This window comes from Triturus cristatus, chromosome 2_2 (assembly GCF_964204655.1).
Source record: "Triturus cristatus chromosome 2_2, aTriCri1.1, whole genome shotgun sequence".
NCBI classification, from domain to species: Eukaryota; Metazoa; Chordata; class Amphibia; order Caudata; family Salamandridae; genus Triturus; species Triturus cristatus.
In genome coordinates, this window is record NC_140582.1 from 184,716,824 (window position 1) to 184,735,402 (window position 18,579).

Sequence of the window (18,579 nt, forward strand, 5' to 3'; positions counted from 1 at the left end):
GCCAGCAACACGAGCAATGCTCTATCACATGTATGCTGCCGTCAACAGGCTAGGGCTGATTATGCTGGTCTCCACGCTACACTGACACAACAGTATGGCAAGGTGATAGGGTAGTGGTGGGGACTATTTGTGTCGGCTCTATGCCACAAACACACACAGAGTACATTGTGAAACCCCACACCATGGAGTCGCCTGAATGGCGAAGCGATGACCAATCCTGTAATGGACCATTTGGACCCCAACATCACAGCAGTGCTATTTGGCCTGGGCCCCAAACCTCGCCTGCTTTACACTTTGCATATTTTACAAGAACAGAAAAATACAAAGAGATAAGTGAGACTGCGGTTGAGATCAGTGAGGATTTAAAATTCAAATTGTTTTAAAAATTAGGTGGAGAAAAATGACATGAGTGGTTGGCATTACAGTGCTGCTAACACCAGGCTGATGCAAAGGTGGAGGATTGAAATGTATGGGAGCTGACAGGTGGGGAAAAAGATTGTGGAAACAGAAAACGTATTTTTCCACAATGCTTGCCACTGTACGTTTTCAATGGATTAACAATGTGAACACCAAATGTAACTCTTTTTTACCCAACTCAATGATACGTGAAGGTCCAGTGTGTGTTTCTGCAGGCGGTCAGAGGTAGTGTGGGTTACACAGTATTCACTCCTCATTCTTCCCTCCCCTCATATATGGTGGGGAGTGACCAGGACATGCTCTGTGGGATGGATAGGGCAAGAGTGGGCGCTCTATTTTTAACCCTAGTATGGAATTGCACAAGATAGAAACACCAACAGGCTAGTCTAGGTATTGTTGCCAACGGGAAAGTGGCGGAAATGAATACAATGTGCAATGTATCAATAAAGAAATGCACAGGGACACATATGCAGCGTCATGAGTGAGCATTTAAAAACCATTGGCACTTTCCCTCATGTGGGATTTCCTATTCATCATAAGTCACTTTCATCACTCCCAGGAGAAGTGAGGCGTTTGAACAGATGTGAGCACCCCTAGAGTTTTTCCATTTAGCCCAAAAAAGTAACATAACCCGTTAAACTGTCAGATACACTGATATAAATATGTTGAGTAACAAACACAATGCAAAAAAAATACATTCAGATTAACTCAAAGAAATTACAGTAGTGAGTGAAGGGAAGAAAGGTCCAGCTGTGAAGGCTGAGTGCCACTTCCATAATAACAGAGCCCAGCTCTACCTCCTCAGGTGGTATTACATAACCCCTGCATTTAACCTCATTCTGTCTTTCGGCTACAGGCTCAGTTCATTATCCATTTAGGTCAGGCGAAGAGTTGACTGAATATGCAACACCGTAATGCATTTGTTTATCTCTGCTCATTCGCACTTCTATGAAGTATTTCTGCTTCTTACACAACAGAAATCAAGGGACGATTCTGCTCTCATCCCAAACTGATGTACACAATGAAGGCTGGAGGACAGGCAGAAATATGACTGCCTTAGTAGTTCTGAAAAAGATTCACTGCAGGCCATGTTTTTGCACCCCTGTCAGTGCAGCGTTTCACAAGCGAACTGGAAAACATGCATCTCAGATCCCCATATACACCCCCAAGTGAGAGAACATTTCTTCTCCCAGGATTCTACACATAGAGAGCAATTTTAATAGGTACCACTTCAGCTGCTTGTAGGCTGGCTGATATCCAAGTTGCAGCTTCAGGTACATGTTAAGCAATCAAACATCAGTCATTAGAAATGCTTAATATATGCTACATCAATTTGCGTTACCTGGAAGTGGCAGGGAAGTGAATGAATACAATCGGCTTGATGTTATATAATTTTGCTCACATAAGTAAACTTCAAGGCTCGGATTCCGAGTTTGTCAGAATCCAGGGGCTTTTATTGCACCAGAAAAGAACTCCCTGGGGTACCGGTATTTATTTGGAGTGATAAATAACACCTATTGCGCGTTTCTGGGAAATATCATGACGATTTTTGGGGCATAGTGCAACAAAATCCACATGAAACTTTTTTCCCCTGTCAAATTCCAGCAGGTTTGACCTGCCGAAATTGAACCAAGTGTGAGCTATTTAACACATCTGGTAATTACCAGATGCGGTAAATACTACACATTTCATAATTCTGACCCCTGAACAAACGGATTTACGCAGGGGTGAGAAAACACTGATCCACTTGTAAGCAGGGCTGATCAGGCGAAATATTTGAAAAATGTACTGGCTCATGCTAGGGGTGTTTTCCATCGTATTTATATTTAACAAACGCCAGGCCTCTGTTGTAAATATAGAGTTGAGTCAAGTCCAGCTGGAGAAAACGCTGTACCCACTTCGCTAAAGGATGCTGCAGCTGGGATAAAATAAATAGGTTTTTATTAAGAGGTTCACAGAAAGTAAAACAATTAACGTCACCTTTCGGCTTCTGAAAGAGCTACTGCGCCATTAAGTCATTTGTGTTTTATACAGCAAGGCAGGCAATGCAACCCATGAGACCCGCAAATGTCAGCTTTTAGCTAATTTCTTTATAGGACGTTATCTGCATTCTCATAAAAATACTATTGCTTTGTCGTCCACCAAAAGCTAAGAACCTCAGAACTCCTGCTTGGCTACTCGTTTCTTGTATAGCTACATAGGGAACAGCACACAGGGTTAGGAAAATTAGCCTTTGACATGTTTGCCTCTCTTTATAGTGACCTGGAATGCAAACTGAAAATCTGTAGTGCTTGCAAACTACTTCTAGGCACTTAAGGAGATATTTGCACAACCCGGACTGGTCTGTATGTGTTTACATTTTTCTAGTTTGAGTTTATTGCCTGTATAAGTCATTTAGAGTTCCAATTTACATTCCTGGGACTTGAAAGCAAGCATGTTTTTTTGGGGGAGAGTTAATGTATATTCTTCATTTGACCTTTCTTTGAACAATCCTAAAACTGATAGATGGAAATGTAATAATTTTCTTTTATCCATCAAGAACTTCTTATCTAAAGCTTCAACCTTTATTAACATTTTTTTTTTAGTTAACCATCCTTCCAACACTTTGTCCCCGATACTTGGGATGGCTTCAAGGCCTCTTTCGTGCCTTCACTATAGCCTACACTGCAAGAAAGAAAAAAAACAACCATGCCAAATATACAACTTTACTACAACAACTCAAAACATAACTTACTTTTCATCTAAATCCTCCTTCGTACTTCATAAATTAATTATAGTCAAGTCTGCTCTTAACAATCTTTCCACCGTTTATATCTGCAACATCCTTCTTAAAGTTAAATCTAAATATCATGGTGGTCAAAACAAAGCTGGCAAGATGCTGGTTAATTTAAAAAAATCAAATCTGAACATAAAAATATTGGTCCCATTCTAAATGAGCATACCAATCAAATGGCGTCCTCTGATACCGATATTTCTTCCACTTTTCAAGAGTACTACCAGTTATTGTACTCTGATGATACTAAACCCTCGGAACAAAATATGCACGCCTTTTTTGATGGTCTACCTAACCATTAAATTTGACGGAAGCTGAGATATATTCTCCACGAAATAACAGACTCCAACAGATCCTTAATAATATCCAAGGCACCCGGTCTTGATTGCTTTTCTGTTGAATTTTTTTCAGATTTTTCCTCCATTTTTACCCCTAGACATCTTGAACTTTTCAACTCTTTTCTCGCAGAATCTAAGGCCACTGGTTCCTTTCTAGAAGCCCTGATTCTCTTTTTTCCCAAACCTGATAAAGATCACTCCCTTTGTAAAAACTACCATCCTATTTCATTAATTATTTATGATTGCAAAATATTTGCCAAAATCCTTGCTACTCATCTTGAGACTATTGTCCCGTTACTGGTCAACACCGATCAGTCTGGTTTTGTTAAGGGCAGACTAGCTGCTGATAATGCTAGAATGTTTTCTAATGTCATTGCTTTTGGTTAAAAACATCAATTCCCCCTAGCTGTATTTTCTCTCGACGCTGAAAAGGCCTTTGATCGGATTAATTGGCAATTCATATTTACGACTCTTCAGTGGTATGGTTTTGGCCCCAATTTAATTTCATTTGTAAAATCATTATACTCTGCTCCACTTGCTAGTATTTTTGTTAATAAATATTTTTCCCAATATGTTCAGCTATATAGAGGTACACGTCAAGGATGACTTCTTTCCCCATTGCTATTTGTTTTGTGTTTCATTGAACGCATCTGCGTTAATCTACATATCTCAGGTTTTGTACATAATTCCACTGAAACTAAACTATCGGCTTATGCTGATGATATTTTGGTTTATATGTCTAACGCCCCTCATCCCTTCCTCCCTTTTTACAAGACATTCATTTATACTTTAGTATTTCTGGATTTAAATTGAATTTTTCCAAAACAGGAGTATTACCCATAAACCCCTCATGTTACTTGTACACTAATTTGACTTGATGTCCTACCAAAATGAAATATCTTGGAATATGTTTCTCCTCTACTGTTTCAAACACAATTAATTGTACATTTACTGCACTAATAACCACACTCCATAAATTACTTCTCTCATGGTCTCCTCTCCACTTATCATGGTGGGGTAGACTGGACACTATTAAGTTGATGATTGTTCCTCATGTCCTTTATACATTGTCCATGTTACCTTTTAGGATTCCCTTTTCTTATTCCTCACAAATTAAATGAATCTGCACCAAATTTCTATGGCATAATATACATCCCCGTATTGTCTTAGCTTAACTCAAACGTCCCAAGAACGAGGCTGGTGCTCGTTTTCCTGATTTTAAATTATATCCTTCTGCATTTCTAATTAGACAATATTTTGCCTTAACTCATGAATTTGGTGATACTCCCATGCCACAGTGGATTATATTTGAACGCTCTTTATTAAAAGATTTCTCATTTGACAATTTAATTTATATGTCTAACTGCACTTTTATATCAAATAACCCTATACTGAAATACTCCCAACAATTGTTACATAATGTTTTTTCTATAGGTTTCAATCCTTATCAATGCTTCTTGATCTCCTCTATATGGTATAACAAATTTATTAAATTAAGACGTAAATCATTCTACTATAAGCACTGGAAGGAGAACGGTATTACGTTTCTTTATCAGTTTGTTCAACATAACTCTGTTATTCCCTTCTCCCAATTTCAATCACAGTATGATGAACCAAAATCTTTTCACCATGAATATCTATTAATATCATATTCTGTGCTGTCTTACTTAACAACTAATAACTTTCCCCCAAGTTCTCCCTCACTTATTCCCACTATACCATTATACAACATCTCTCATGACTTTATACCCAAGGCTGAAAGATCTAAAACACCTAACAAACCTCTGTGGGTAGCAGATATATCCATCTCACTCCATACCACTACTTGAGACAAATTTTGGCTTAAACTATTCAAAGCAGCTCTGTTAAACAATCTTTATTTTTCATTTATAACAGGATCTTATTACTCCTGAATGTATGTCCAAGTTTTCTCCCACCTCCTCCCCTTTATGCTGGTCTTGTTGTTCCTTCACAGGGACTTTAATTCACCTACTAGAAGATTGTTCCAGTGTTTCAAAATTTCGGGAATCTACCTGGGTAAAAAGGCCTAGTAATATTTCAATGTAATAGTCCATTATTAACGCAAAATGATTTACTTGGTACTGCTTCACCAGATTTTGACAATATTTCCGCTAAACCTACGTTACTTGATCTTTTTATTGCTATTGCATTTAAAGTGATCCTGTCTTGTTGGAAAGATACCTCTAAATTATCCACATTAATATGGTGACATTTTATATGTGATGAACACAGAATTGACAATGTTTCTTCTATCTCATTATCTCAGAAAAATAAATCTGATCTACTGTGGTTAACTTTCACTTCCTTTCTCTCTGTGTTTACACCTATATCTTAGTTACTATATTATTCTTTTATTTATTTGATTAGTTTATCTATTTTTTTCTTCTCTCTTCTTTCTCTATTTCCTCTCTCTGTTCTCTACTTCTTTCCTCCCTTTTTCATACTTCATAGTTCTACATCATAATATGTTATATATTTATCGAATGTATTGTTTCTTTTTTTGTTAATTTCTCTAAATTACTTGACTATGTTCTATTTTTCTCTACTGGTTGTTATTTAATATTGATATTGTATTGATGTTATTGTCGATGTTCTTTTCTCTAAAATCTCAATAAAATGTTTTAATCAAAAAAAAGAAAGTTAATTTATAAACATTACAACTCCTAAGTTGTTCTATATCAAAGATTAGTACCATAAGTAAGCCTTGCTTTGGTCTTTGCCTCTACATAATTGCAGTTTTTCTTGATTTACTTTAAAAGCAGGACCTCATAGTGAAAATACCTAAACAGGACATGATGATCTACCCACTCCTGAAATGCAACATCTTGAAATCTCTGTTTGAAATCCAGCCCGCTTATTTGGCTATTTCCAAGCTCCCCAGCTAAGAGTATCATCACGTATGAAAAATGTATTGGGTAAAATGTTCACCTTTTCACAGAGTATTAAGCTCAACAACAAAGGGCTGAAGCAGCATGGTAGTACGCCAAAAGGAGAATCGTGTTCTTAATATACTGGTTCCAAACTGGTATGTAAGAGCCAGTGCAATTCCCATGGGTCCAAGGGAGGACATAAGCTAAAAGGGAATTTGGTTGTAAGTCAGGTACAGAAGGAAAAATTAGGACAGTAAGGTTCTTCCAAGCCCAAAGTGATTACTTGGTAATGTGTCTCAAGTAGCAACATTACAAAAGGCACTGTCACTAAAATACCCTATACCAGTAGTACCTTCATGAGGGAGAGGTGGGTGCCACCAGGGTTCACGCCCAACTTGACAAGACCCAAATATTGTAATCGGCACACCCTAATTGGTGGTTTTTACCCAGAGGCCACCAGAAAAAGACAATTGTTCATGAAGTGAACGGGTTTGTGCCTTTGGAATTCACTCTAATCTCACAGTTGATGCAATCCCAGAATTATAGTTGATAGTATATATAACAAGACCAAAGGTTATTAAATTCCTAGTAAGATACTCCAAAGTTTCAGGCTAAACGTCGATATGGGTCCTAGGGTAAATCCTGTATCCTGAAAGCGGGAGAGAAGCGGCCATCTCTGCAGTCTGACCTGTACCAGTAGTACTCTTTATTGCAAGAGTGTTGCCTGTGGTTGAAGGGTTCCCAGTGAGCCCTGTTGCATTTAATCTTCCAGCAAAGGACATTTGAGAGAGGGTGCCTAATGACCTTCAACACATCCACCCAAATACCAAGGTGTTGCTGGTTTGTGTTGGAAGTTCATATCAATGGGCGGAAAGTTCCTGTCCTAAGGGATACAAGTGCTTACAAGACTATGGTTGAGAACAATCCTCTCAAACCAGAGGAGATACTTTCTGGTGCCTATGGCACAGACTTGGGGGCATATCACCAAGGCCATGCGATAATTATCGCTCAGCGCTCTTAGCGCGAGGATAATTATCGCCGGCCAACTCTGAATTTTATCGCGGAGATAGCGTGCTATCAGCAACGCTTTTCTCCAAAGCGATAAAATTCAGAGCGCAAGCTGCCAATTGTGCATTTATCGCTGGAAATACAGCGATATTGGCACAAGGTTTGGCGAAAGCTTGCTGATAGGGCAAGGCATACTTAGCCATCATATCCACCTTACATAGGATATCATGGCTAAGTCAGTTTTGAAGCAGGCGTAAGGAAAGTAGCGATAACAGAGGTTATCGCTGCTTTGCTTGTCGCTCTTCAGGTTAACGTGCCCATTGATTATTGGAGAAATGTCGCTTAGCGACATTTCTCCAGTTATGTCAGGGCAGGAACACCCACTTTGCATCTCATTAGAGATAATGCAAGTATTCACGAGATAGCGTGACCTTGCTGATTAGGCAATAAAATTATCGCCGCTTTCCATCCGAAAACGGACGCTAAAGCGGCGATAATTTTATCTCCGGGGCTTGATGATATGCCCCTTGGTATCCAGTGGGGATAACATAAAGTTGAGATAAGGTGGAAATCAGGGGTAAGACAGCCATCATCACTATAGGGAGAGAGAGGCAAGGTATTGGATGTCTCTTGGGCAATTAGTAGATTGGCCATGGGTTAGTACCAGAACCAGAAATCTCTATGACTTGGATGACATCAGCTGAGTTGACCAGATCACAGGCTGCACATGAGTCACAGAAAGAGAAGGACACAATTTTCGAGGACCACAGAAAAGTAGTGCTATTGAAGGATGAGGCAACTGAAGTGGAACAAGTGTTGGAGTTTTGATCTCTGCAAGAGCAGCAGGCTTTGTTAACTGCTGGGGGGCTACATTGGAAAATTTGACCAGGCACAAGTTGAGTGCCCTACACTTGTGGCACTCCAGAAGGAAGCCCAGGAATATGTAAGCAAGTGAGTGATTGGATTGTACTATGTTGGATGGGAGGATGGACTGTTTTACATTAAGCCTGTGAATCCTGAGCCTAAAGCTATCAAAAGACTCAAGGTTCCCAGAGTACACAGACATTATCTATTGTGACTGAGATCAATGTTGCTCTTTAAAAAACTGTAAATTAACACCAAAAAGCACAGTTAAAAGTTAGCTATAGTTCACATAGTACAAATATGTTTACCTGCAAAATAACTGTTAACATGGGGATGCAAAACCTGAAACACATATCTATCTATCTATCTATCTATCTATCTATCTATCTATCTATCTATCTATCTATCTATCTATCTATCTATCTATCTATCTATCTATCTATCTATCTATCTATCTATCTATCTATCTATCTATCTATCTATCTATCTATCTATCTATCTATCTATCTATCTATCTATCTATCTATCTATCTATCTATCTATCTATCTACCTATCATGTCATCAGTGATGTCACAAACCATGTCATGAGTGATGCAATATGTGAGGTCATAAGCAGTGCATTGTGGGGAGCAAGTTATCGCTAACTCAGGTAACCATAGCTGCTGAATTTCACTGGTTTTGTACAAGTGAAACCTCTGTCCAACTATAACATCCCTTTTTTTTCAGCGACCTTCTAAGTTTTTTCAAATTCTATTTCCTAACTTTAACATCCCTGAAACCTTTGTTTTTTTTAGTTAATTTCTATGGTTTTTTAACTGGTAGTCGCACATGCAGATCGACCAGGCACAAGTTGAGTGCCCTACACTTGTGGCACTCCAGAAGGAAGCCCAGGAATATGTAAGCAAGTGAGTGATTGGATTGTACTATGTTGGATGGGAGGATGGACTGTTTTACATTAAGCCTGTGAATCCTGAGCCTAAAGCTATCAAAAGACTCAAGGTTCCCAGAGTACACAGACATTATCTATTGTGACTGAGATCAATGTTGCTCTTTAAAAAACTGTAAATTAACACCAAAAAGCACAGTTAAAAGTTAGCTATAGTTCACATAGTACAAATATGTTTACCTGCAAAATAACTGTTAACATGGGGATGCAAAACCTGAAACACATATCTATCTATCTATCTATCTATCTATCTATCTATCTATCTATCTATCTATCTATCTATCTATCTATCTATCTATCTATCTATCTATCTATCTATCTATCTATCTATCTATCTATCTATCTATCTATCTATCTATCTATCTATCTATCTATCTATCTATCTATCTATCTATCTATCTATCTATCTATCTATCTATCTATCATGTCATCAGTGATGTCACAAACCATGTCATGAGTGATGCAATATGTGAGGTCATAAGCAGTGCATTGTGGGGAGCAAGTTATCGCTAACTCAGGTAACCATAGCTGCTGAATTTCACTGGTTTTGTACAAGTGAAACCTCTGTCCAACTATAACATCCCTTTTTTTTCAGCGACCTTCTAAGTTTTTTCAAATTCTATTTCCTAACTTTAACATCCCTGAAACCTTTGTTTTTTTTAGTTAATTTCTATGGTTTTTTAACTGGTAGTCGCACATGCAGAGTGGTGAAGAAAGGGGTGAGGCCTCTAACCAGTTCTCAGGCATCCTGCTGTGTCGGACATACTGGAGGTAACAGGAGGGCTTCTGGGCCCCCAAGAACCCTCAGCATCCAAGAGGACTTTATCCCCCAACAAGTAGTGTGCCAGACGGCACGTTTGAAGAGTGGTGGAGAAAGGGGGCATGGCCTTTGGCGACCTCTCAGCAATTCCTCTGTGTGGAACATACTGCAGGTAACAGGAGGGCTTTCTGGCCCCCCAAGAACACTTTAGAGTCAAGGGGACCTCATTCCCCAATCAGCAGTGTACCAGGAGGTTTGTTTGCAGAGTGGTGGAAAAAGGGGGCGTTGCCCTCGACAACCTCTCAGCAATCACGCTGTGTGGGACTTACTGGAGGTAACAGGAGGTGTAGTTGGCCCCCAAGGACCCTCAACAAGCAAGGGTATCATCATCCCCCAACTACTTGTGCACCAGGAGGTGCGTTTTCAGACTGGTGGAGAAAGGGGGCGTGACCTCCATCAACCTATCAACAATACCACTGAGTGGGACTTACTGGAGGTAAAAGTAGGGGTAGTTGGCCCCCAAGGACCCTTTGGAGGAAAGGAGACTTCATCCCCAACTAGTAGTGCACCAGGAGAGCAGGTCGACATGGCGATTTTTTTAAATGTATTTATCAGGTGAGGGGAGGGGCATGGCTCCTTGGGCAAATTTTGGCCCCGGGACACCATCCCCGGGGGTGCAGCCTTTTTTAAATTACAGTTAAATGGAGAGGGAGCAGAGCAGACCCCCTCCCGGGCCGATTTTGGCCTCAGGGTCCTCATCCCCTGGGGCCCCACCTCTGTCGTGGGTGCCCTGGTCCCACACAGGACACCCACTTAGAAATTATGGAGAACGCAGGAGGAGCCTCAAGGCCTCCGTGGTCCCTACCTGCTCCTTGACTCCTGCTGGAGATTGCATTGCTTTTGAAGAGAGGGAGCTGCGAACATGTAGCTCCCTCTCTGTAAAACAATTGTGCTCTGCTTCCAGCAAGCAAGATCATTTTAATGCTCTCGCTCGTTGAAAGCAGAGCACAGTTTGATATGACTTGGTGGGAGCGGTAAAGCTCCTACCAAGCCATAGAAAATAGCTATGTCCCGGGGTTGGGCACCCTGGGACATGGCAGGAGCCAGCCCTGGAGGGAGGTGATACCCAGGGCTATAAGTGGCTCCGGGAGGGGCCCCCCTCCTGTCTTCCATTTTTTCCCCAGGGAAGTGCTAGTCCCCATGGCTGGGGGGCCTGCACGACCCCCCACATCAAATAAAATCAAAGCACCAAGAAGGGGGCAGTCACCGGGCCGGCAGTGGGACCAGGCTCCCAAATTAAATTAACAAAAGTCCCAGAGAGGTGGCAGGCCCATGGGCTGTGGAGAGTCCACCTGGCCCCCAGCATCAATTAAAATTAAAGCCCCAGGGAGGGGGTGGTCCCTGGGGCTGCAGGGGGGCACGTGGCCTCCCCGCATTGTGTAAAGCGAAAGCCTCGGGAGGTGGCTGTCCCCAAAACTGGGGCGTCCAGGAGGCCCCCCAATTATAAATACATAAGCCCCGGGAGGTGGTGGTCCCTGGGGCAATATTCAGCTTCATGAGGGGGGTCAGTGCACCACCCTCTATTATTAAAAAAGGCGCCCAGGACGTATCCCACCTGGGGGCTAATAATTAACAAAGTACAGGAAACATCACATGACACCAAAGCTATTGGCAAATGAAAAAACACCCTGACTAAGGAAACTACATAAATAAATCTACCTACTGATGACTGTAGGTAGTTATAGTTAGAACCTAACATCTGCTAAAAAGCCATTTTCAGTTACCTATATCATTGTCACCAGTTAACGAATCAACACAAAATTTTGAAAAGAGATTTCACGCTCACTTCTGATGCTGTCTGGGAGGTTTCAGGGTGATCCATGAAGTGGGAGGCTGAGAAAAAGGGGAGTCCCGAAATGCAGCTTACCCATGTAAATTACCATAGGGTCTTTGAAGAGGTCCACAGCCCGAACCACTGAACAGAATTGCACCAGATTTGACAGGACGGTAGATCTTAGTCCGGAGTAGTGCCTTTGAGTGGTTTAGTGTAAATCCATTCAGTAGTTTTTGAGATATTAACAAAAAAAAATATTTGGGGGTGCAGACCTTCCTGGATCCACCCACAGTGGCTTCGTGGCTCCACACACCAGAGCAAGGCCTTGATTGCCTGGCTGCACCTTCATAGAAAAGTTACGACAGCCATTTTGCTTGTCGGGAAATGGTTCCCGGGGCTGAAAAGGTGTTTGCTAAGTGAAAACCTGACACCATAGATGTATTAGAGAGGTCCTAGAGGGATCCATAAAAGTTAATAAATTGCCTTAGGAAATGTTTTTTCGACGTGCAAGAATCTGTGGATCCTACCGTGGTGCTCAACGTGACCCTGACTCCTGTGGAACTGGAATCCTGAGCCATCTCATCAGAGGCCTGTCCCCTTTGTCCACAACTCTGCAAACGCACATCCTGGCACGCTACTGGTTGGTAAATGAAGTCCCCTTCAATGCTGAGGATCATTGGAGGCCACGGAAGTCCCCCACAGTGAATTGCTCAGACCTCTTCGGATGCCCTTCCCCCTTTATCAACCACTTTGCAAGTCCACTTGGCTGCGGAGGGTCATCGGCTGCCAAGAGCACCTATTGCCATGAGCAAGTCCCCCATAGCAGGATTTCTCAAACCTCGTTAGAGGCCCCACCACCTTTCTTGACAACTCTGCAAATACTCCTCTTGGTGCAATACTGGTTGGGGGATGAAGTCCACTTGGCTGCTAAGGGTCGTTGGGGGCCAATAACCCCCATTGTTGCCACAGATAAGGCCCCCACAGCAGGATTGCTCAGATCTCATCAGAGGCCCCGTCCCTTTCTCAACCACTCTGCAAATGCACCTACTGGTGCACTACTGGTTGGGAGATGAAGTCCCCTTGGCTGATGAGGGTCGTTGGGGTCCAAAACCCCTATTGTTGCCACAAGTAAGTCCCCCACAGTGGGATTGGTCAGATCTCATCATATAGCCCTTCCCCTTCCTCAACAGCTCTGTAAATGTGTTTCCTTTTCCACTACTTGTTGGGGGATGAAGTCCCCTTGGCTGCTGAGGTTGTTGGGGGCAAGAACAGCATCTATTTTTCCCAAAAGTAAGGGCCCCACAGTGGAATTGCCCAGACCTCATCAGAGGCCCCATCTATTTCTCAACCACTTTACATATGCTCCTCCTGGTGCACTACTGGTTTATTGATGAAGTCCTCTTGGCTGCTGAGGGTCGTTGATGGCTAAGAGCCCCTATTGTTGCCACTAGTCAGTCCCCCACAGCAGGATTACTCCGACCTCATGGGAGGTCCCACCCCCTTTCTCAACCACTCTTCAAATGCACCTCCTGATGCACTACTGGCTGTGGAATTAAGTTTCCTTGCATGCTGAGAGTTGTTGGGGGCCAAGAACCCCTCCTGTTACCTCCAGTAAGTCCACACAGTGGGATTGCTGAGAGCTTGTCTGAGGCCTGATCCCTTTTCTCTACCGCTCTGCAAACACCTCCTGTTGCACTACTGGTTGGAGGAAGAAGTCCCCGTGGCTTTTGAGGGTTGTTAGTGACCAAGAGCCGCTCCTGTTACTATAGGACCCACACAGAAAGATTGCTGAGAGCTCATCAGAGGCCCTGCCCCTCTTTCTCCTCCACTCTGCAAACGCGCTCCTAGCACACTACTGGTTGGGGGATGAAGTCCTCTTGGATGCTCAGGGTCCTTGGGGGCCAAGAACTCCTCCTGTTACCATCAGTATATCCCACATAGCGGGATTACTGAGATTTCATTGCAGGCCCGTCCCCTTTATCCAGCACTCTGCAATCACGCCTCCTGGAGTACTAGTGGTTGGGAGGGTGATGCTCCCTTGGATAATGAGGGTCCTTGGGGGCAAAGAACCCCTCCTGTTACCACCAGTAAGTCGCAGACAGCAGAATTATTGAGAAATCATCAGAGGCCCCACTTCCTTTGTCCAGCACTCTGCAAACATGCCTTCTGGTACACTACTAGTTAGGGGATGAAGTCCCCTTGGATGCTGAGGATATTTGGGGGCCGGGAACCTCTCTGGTTACCACCATTAAGCTCCACACAGTGGGATTGCTGGGAGCTGGTCGCAGCCCCCGTACACTTTCTCTACCACTCTGCGAATGTGCCTCCTGGGGAACTACTGGTTGGGAGATGAAGTCCCCTTGGATGCTATAGGTGCTTGGGAGCCAAGAACCCTTCCTGTTACCTCCAGTCAGTCCCACATAGCGAGACTGTTGAGAAGTCGTCAGAGGCCCTGCCCTGTATTTCTAGCACTCTGCAAACTCACCTCCTTGTGCACTGCTCGTTGGGGGATAAAGTCTCCTTGGCTGCTGAAGATCATTGGGGTCCAAGAACCCCTATTTTTACCAAAAGTAAGTCCCCCACAGTTGAATTGCTCAGACCTCATTATCAGGCCCCAACTCTTTCTCATCCACTCTGCAACTGTGCCTCCTGGTGCGCCACTGGTTGAGGGATAAAGTCCCTTTGGCTGCTAAGGGTCATTAGTGGCCAAGAACTCCTTTTGGTGCCACAAGTAATCTGCCACAGTGGAATTGCTCAGGCCTCGTCGAGGCCATGCCCCCTTTCTCAACCAGTCTGCAAATGTGCCTCCTGGTGCACTACTGGTTGGAGGAAGACGTCCCCTTGGCTGTTGAGAGGTCATTGGGGGCCAAGGGCCCCTCCTGTTACCACCAGTGGGGCCCACACAGCAGGATTGCTGAGAGCTCATCGGAAGCCCTGCACCCTTTCTCCACCACTCTGCAAACACGCCTCCTGGTGCACTACTTTTTGGGGGAGGAATTCCCCTTGGATGCTGATGATCATTGGGGGCTAAGAACCTCTCCTGTTACCTCCAGTAAGTCCCACACAGCGGTATTGCTGAGACTTCTATTGAGGTCCGCCCCCTTTCTTCTTCACTCTACAAAGGTGCATCCTGGGGCACTACTGGTTGGGGATGCAGCTCCCTTGAATGCTTTTGGCCAAAATCCAATCCTATTGCCTCCAGTAAATACCGCACAGCAAGCTTGCTGAGAGTTCATCTGAGGCATGCCCCTATTTCTCCACCACTCTGTAAACGTCCTCCTGGCACACTACTGGTTAGGGGATCAAGTCCTCTTGAATGCTGAGGGTCCTTGGGGGCAAATAACTCTTCCTGTTACCATCAGTATATCCCACATAGCAGGACTGCTGAGAGTTCATTGCAGCCCCACCCCCATAATCCAGCACTCTGCAAACATGCCTCCTAGAACACTAGTGGCTGGGGGTGAAGCCCCCTTGGATGCTGAGGGTCATTGGGGTTCAAGAACCCCTACTATTACCACCAGTATGTGGCACACAGCAGAAGTATTCACCACTGTTTACGGGATGAAGACCCCTTGGATGCTGAGGATGGTTGGGGGCCAAGAACCTCTCTGGTTACCACCATTAAGCTCCACACAGTGGGATTGCTGGGAGCTGGTCGGAGTCCCAGCACAGTTTCTCTGCCACTCTGCAAACGTGCCTCCTGGTGCACTGCTGGTCGGGGAGGAAGTCTCCTTTGATGCTGTGGGTCCTTGGAGGCCAAGAGCCCTTCCTGTTACCTCTAGTCAGCCCCACATAGTGAGACTGTTAGAGAAATCATCAGAGGCCCTGCCCCCTTTCTCTAGCACTCTGCAAACACAACTCCTGGTGCACTGCTCGTTCGGGGATGAAGTCTCCTTGGCTGCTGAAGATCATTGGGGTCCAAGAACCCCTATTTTTGCAAAAAGTAAGTCCCCCACAGTAGAATTGTTCAGACCTCATTGGCAGCCCCCGACACTTTCTCATCCACTCTGCAACTGTACCTCCTGGTGCACTACTGGTTGAGGGAGATAGTCCCTTTGGCTGCTGAGGGTCATTAGTGGCCAAGAACCCCTTTTGTTGCCACAAGCAATCCGCCACAGTGGGATTGCTCAGGCCTCGTCGAGACCATGCCCCCTTTCTCAACCACTCTGCAAATGTGCCTCCTGGTGCACTACTGGTTGGAGGAAGAAGTCCCCTTGACTGTTGAGAGGTCATTGGGGGCCAAGGGCCCCTCCTGTTACCACCAGTGGGGCCCACACAGCAGGATTACTGAGAGCTCGTCGGAAGCCCTGCACCCTTTCTCCACCACTCTGCAAACACGCCTCCTGGTTCACTACTTTTTGGGGGAGGAATTCCCTTTGGATGCTGATGATCATTGGGGGCCAAGAACCTCTTATGTTACCAGTAAGTCCCACACAGCGGGATTGCTGAGACTTCTTTTGAGGCCCGCCCCCTTTCTCCTTCACTCTACAAATGTGCCTCCTGGCTCACTACTGGTTGGGGATGCAGCTCCCTTGAATGTTGAGGGTCCTTGGGGGTGAATAACTCTTCCTGTTACATAGCAGGACTGCTGAGATTTCATTGCAGCCCCACCCCCATAATCCAGCACTCTGCAAACACGCCTCCTGGAACACTAGTGGCTGGGGGTGAAGCCCCCTTGGATGCTGAGGGTCCTTGGGGGTCAAGAACCCCTACTGTTACCACCAGTATGTGGCACACAGCAGAATTATTGAGAGATCGTCGGAGGCCCCGCTTCCTTTGTCCAGCACTCTGCAAAAATACCTCCTGGTGCACCACTATTTACGGGATGAAGACCCCTTGGATGCTGAGGATAGTTGGGGGTCAAGAACCTCTCTGGTTACCACCATTAAGCTCCACACAGTGGGATTTCTGGGAGCTGGTCGGAGTCCCAGCACAGTTTCTCTGCCCCTCTGCAAACGTGCCTGCTGGTGCACTGCTGGTCGGGGGAGGAAGTCTCCTTTGATGCTGTGGGTCCTTGGAGGCCAAGAGCCCTTCCTGTTACCTCCAGTCAGCCCCACATAGTGAGACTGTTGAGAAGTCATCAGAGGCCCTGCCCCCTTTGTCTAGCACTCTGTAAACACAACTCCTGGTGCACTGCTCGCTCAGGGATGAAGTCTCCTTGGCTGCTGAAGATCATTGGGGTCCAAGAACCCCTATTTTTGCCAAAAGTAAATCCCCCACAGTGGAATTGCTCAGACCTCATTGGCAGTCCCCAACACTTTCTCATCCACCCTGCAACTGTGCCTCCTGGTGCACCACTGGTTGAGGGAGGAAGTCCCTTTGGCTGCTGAGGGTCATATGTGGCCAAGAACCCCTTTTGTTGCCACAAGTAATCCGCCGCAGTGGGATTGCTCAGGCCTCGTCAAGGCCATGCCCCCTTTCTCAACCACTCTCCAAATGTACCTCCTGGTGCACTACTGGTTGGGGGATGAAGTCCCCATGGCTGCTGAGAGTTGTTGGGGCCAAGAACCCCTATTGTTGGCACAAGTAATTTCCCCACAGCAGCATTGCTTAGACCTCATCAGAGGCCCACCCCCTTTCTCAACCACTCTGCAAATCCACCCCCTGGTGCAACTACTGGTTAAGGGATGAAGTCCCCTTGGCTGCTGAAGTTCGTTGTGGGCCAAGAACCCCTATTGGTGCCAGAGGTAAGACTCCCACAGACGGCTTGCTCAGACCTCATCAGAGGCTCTGTCTCCTTTCTCAGCCACTCTGAAAAGCACATCCTGGTGTACTACTGGTTGGGGGATGAAGTCCCCTTGAATGCTGAGGGTCATTGGAGGCAAAGAACCCCTCCTGTTACCTCCAGGAAGCTACACAGCTGGATTGCTGAGACCTCATTGGAGCCCACACCCCCTTTCCCCACCACTCTGCAAACATGCCTCCTGGCCCGCTAGTTGGGTGATGACGTCCCCTAGGATGCTAAGGTTCCCAGGCGGCCAGAAACCCCTCCTGCTATCTCCAGTAAGTTCCACACAGATGGATTGCTGCGAGCTCTTCGGAAGCACACTCCCTTTCTCCACCCCTCTACACACATGTGTCCTGGCACACTACTGGTTGGGGAATGAAGAAACCTTGGATGATGTGGGCCCTTGATGGCCAAACCCCTCCTCCTGTTACCTCCAGTAAATACTACACATCATGATTGGTGAGATCTCATCGGAGGCCCTGCCCACTTTCGCCACCACTCTATAAATGCACCTCCTGGGACACTACTGGTTTGGGGATGAAGTCCCCTTGGATGCTGAGTGTCCTTGGGGGCCAACACCCCCTCCTGCTACCTCCAGTAATTAACATACATCAGGATTGCTGACAGCTCACCAGAGGCCCTGCCTCCTTTCTCCAGGGCTGTTCAAATGCACCTCCTGGCACACTACTGGTTGGGGGGTGAAGTCCCCTTGGATGGTGAGTGTCCTTGGTGGTCAAAAACACCTCCAGTTACCACCAGTATATCCCACATAGCAGTATTGCTGAGATTTCGGTGCACTCTGCAAACACGCCTCCTGGTGCACTACTGGTTAGGGGATGAAGTCCCCTTGGATGCTGGGCATCGCTGGGGGCCAAGAACCCCTCCGGTTACTGACAGTAAGTTCCACTAAGTGGGATTGCTGAGCAATGGTTGGAGTCCCCGCCCACTTTCTCCACCACTCTGAAAATATGCTTCCACTGGACTACTGGTTGGGGGTGAAGTACCCTTGTATGTTGTGG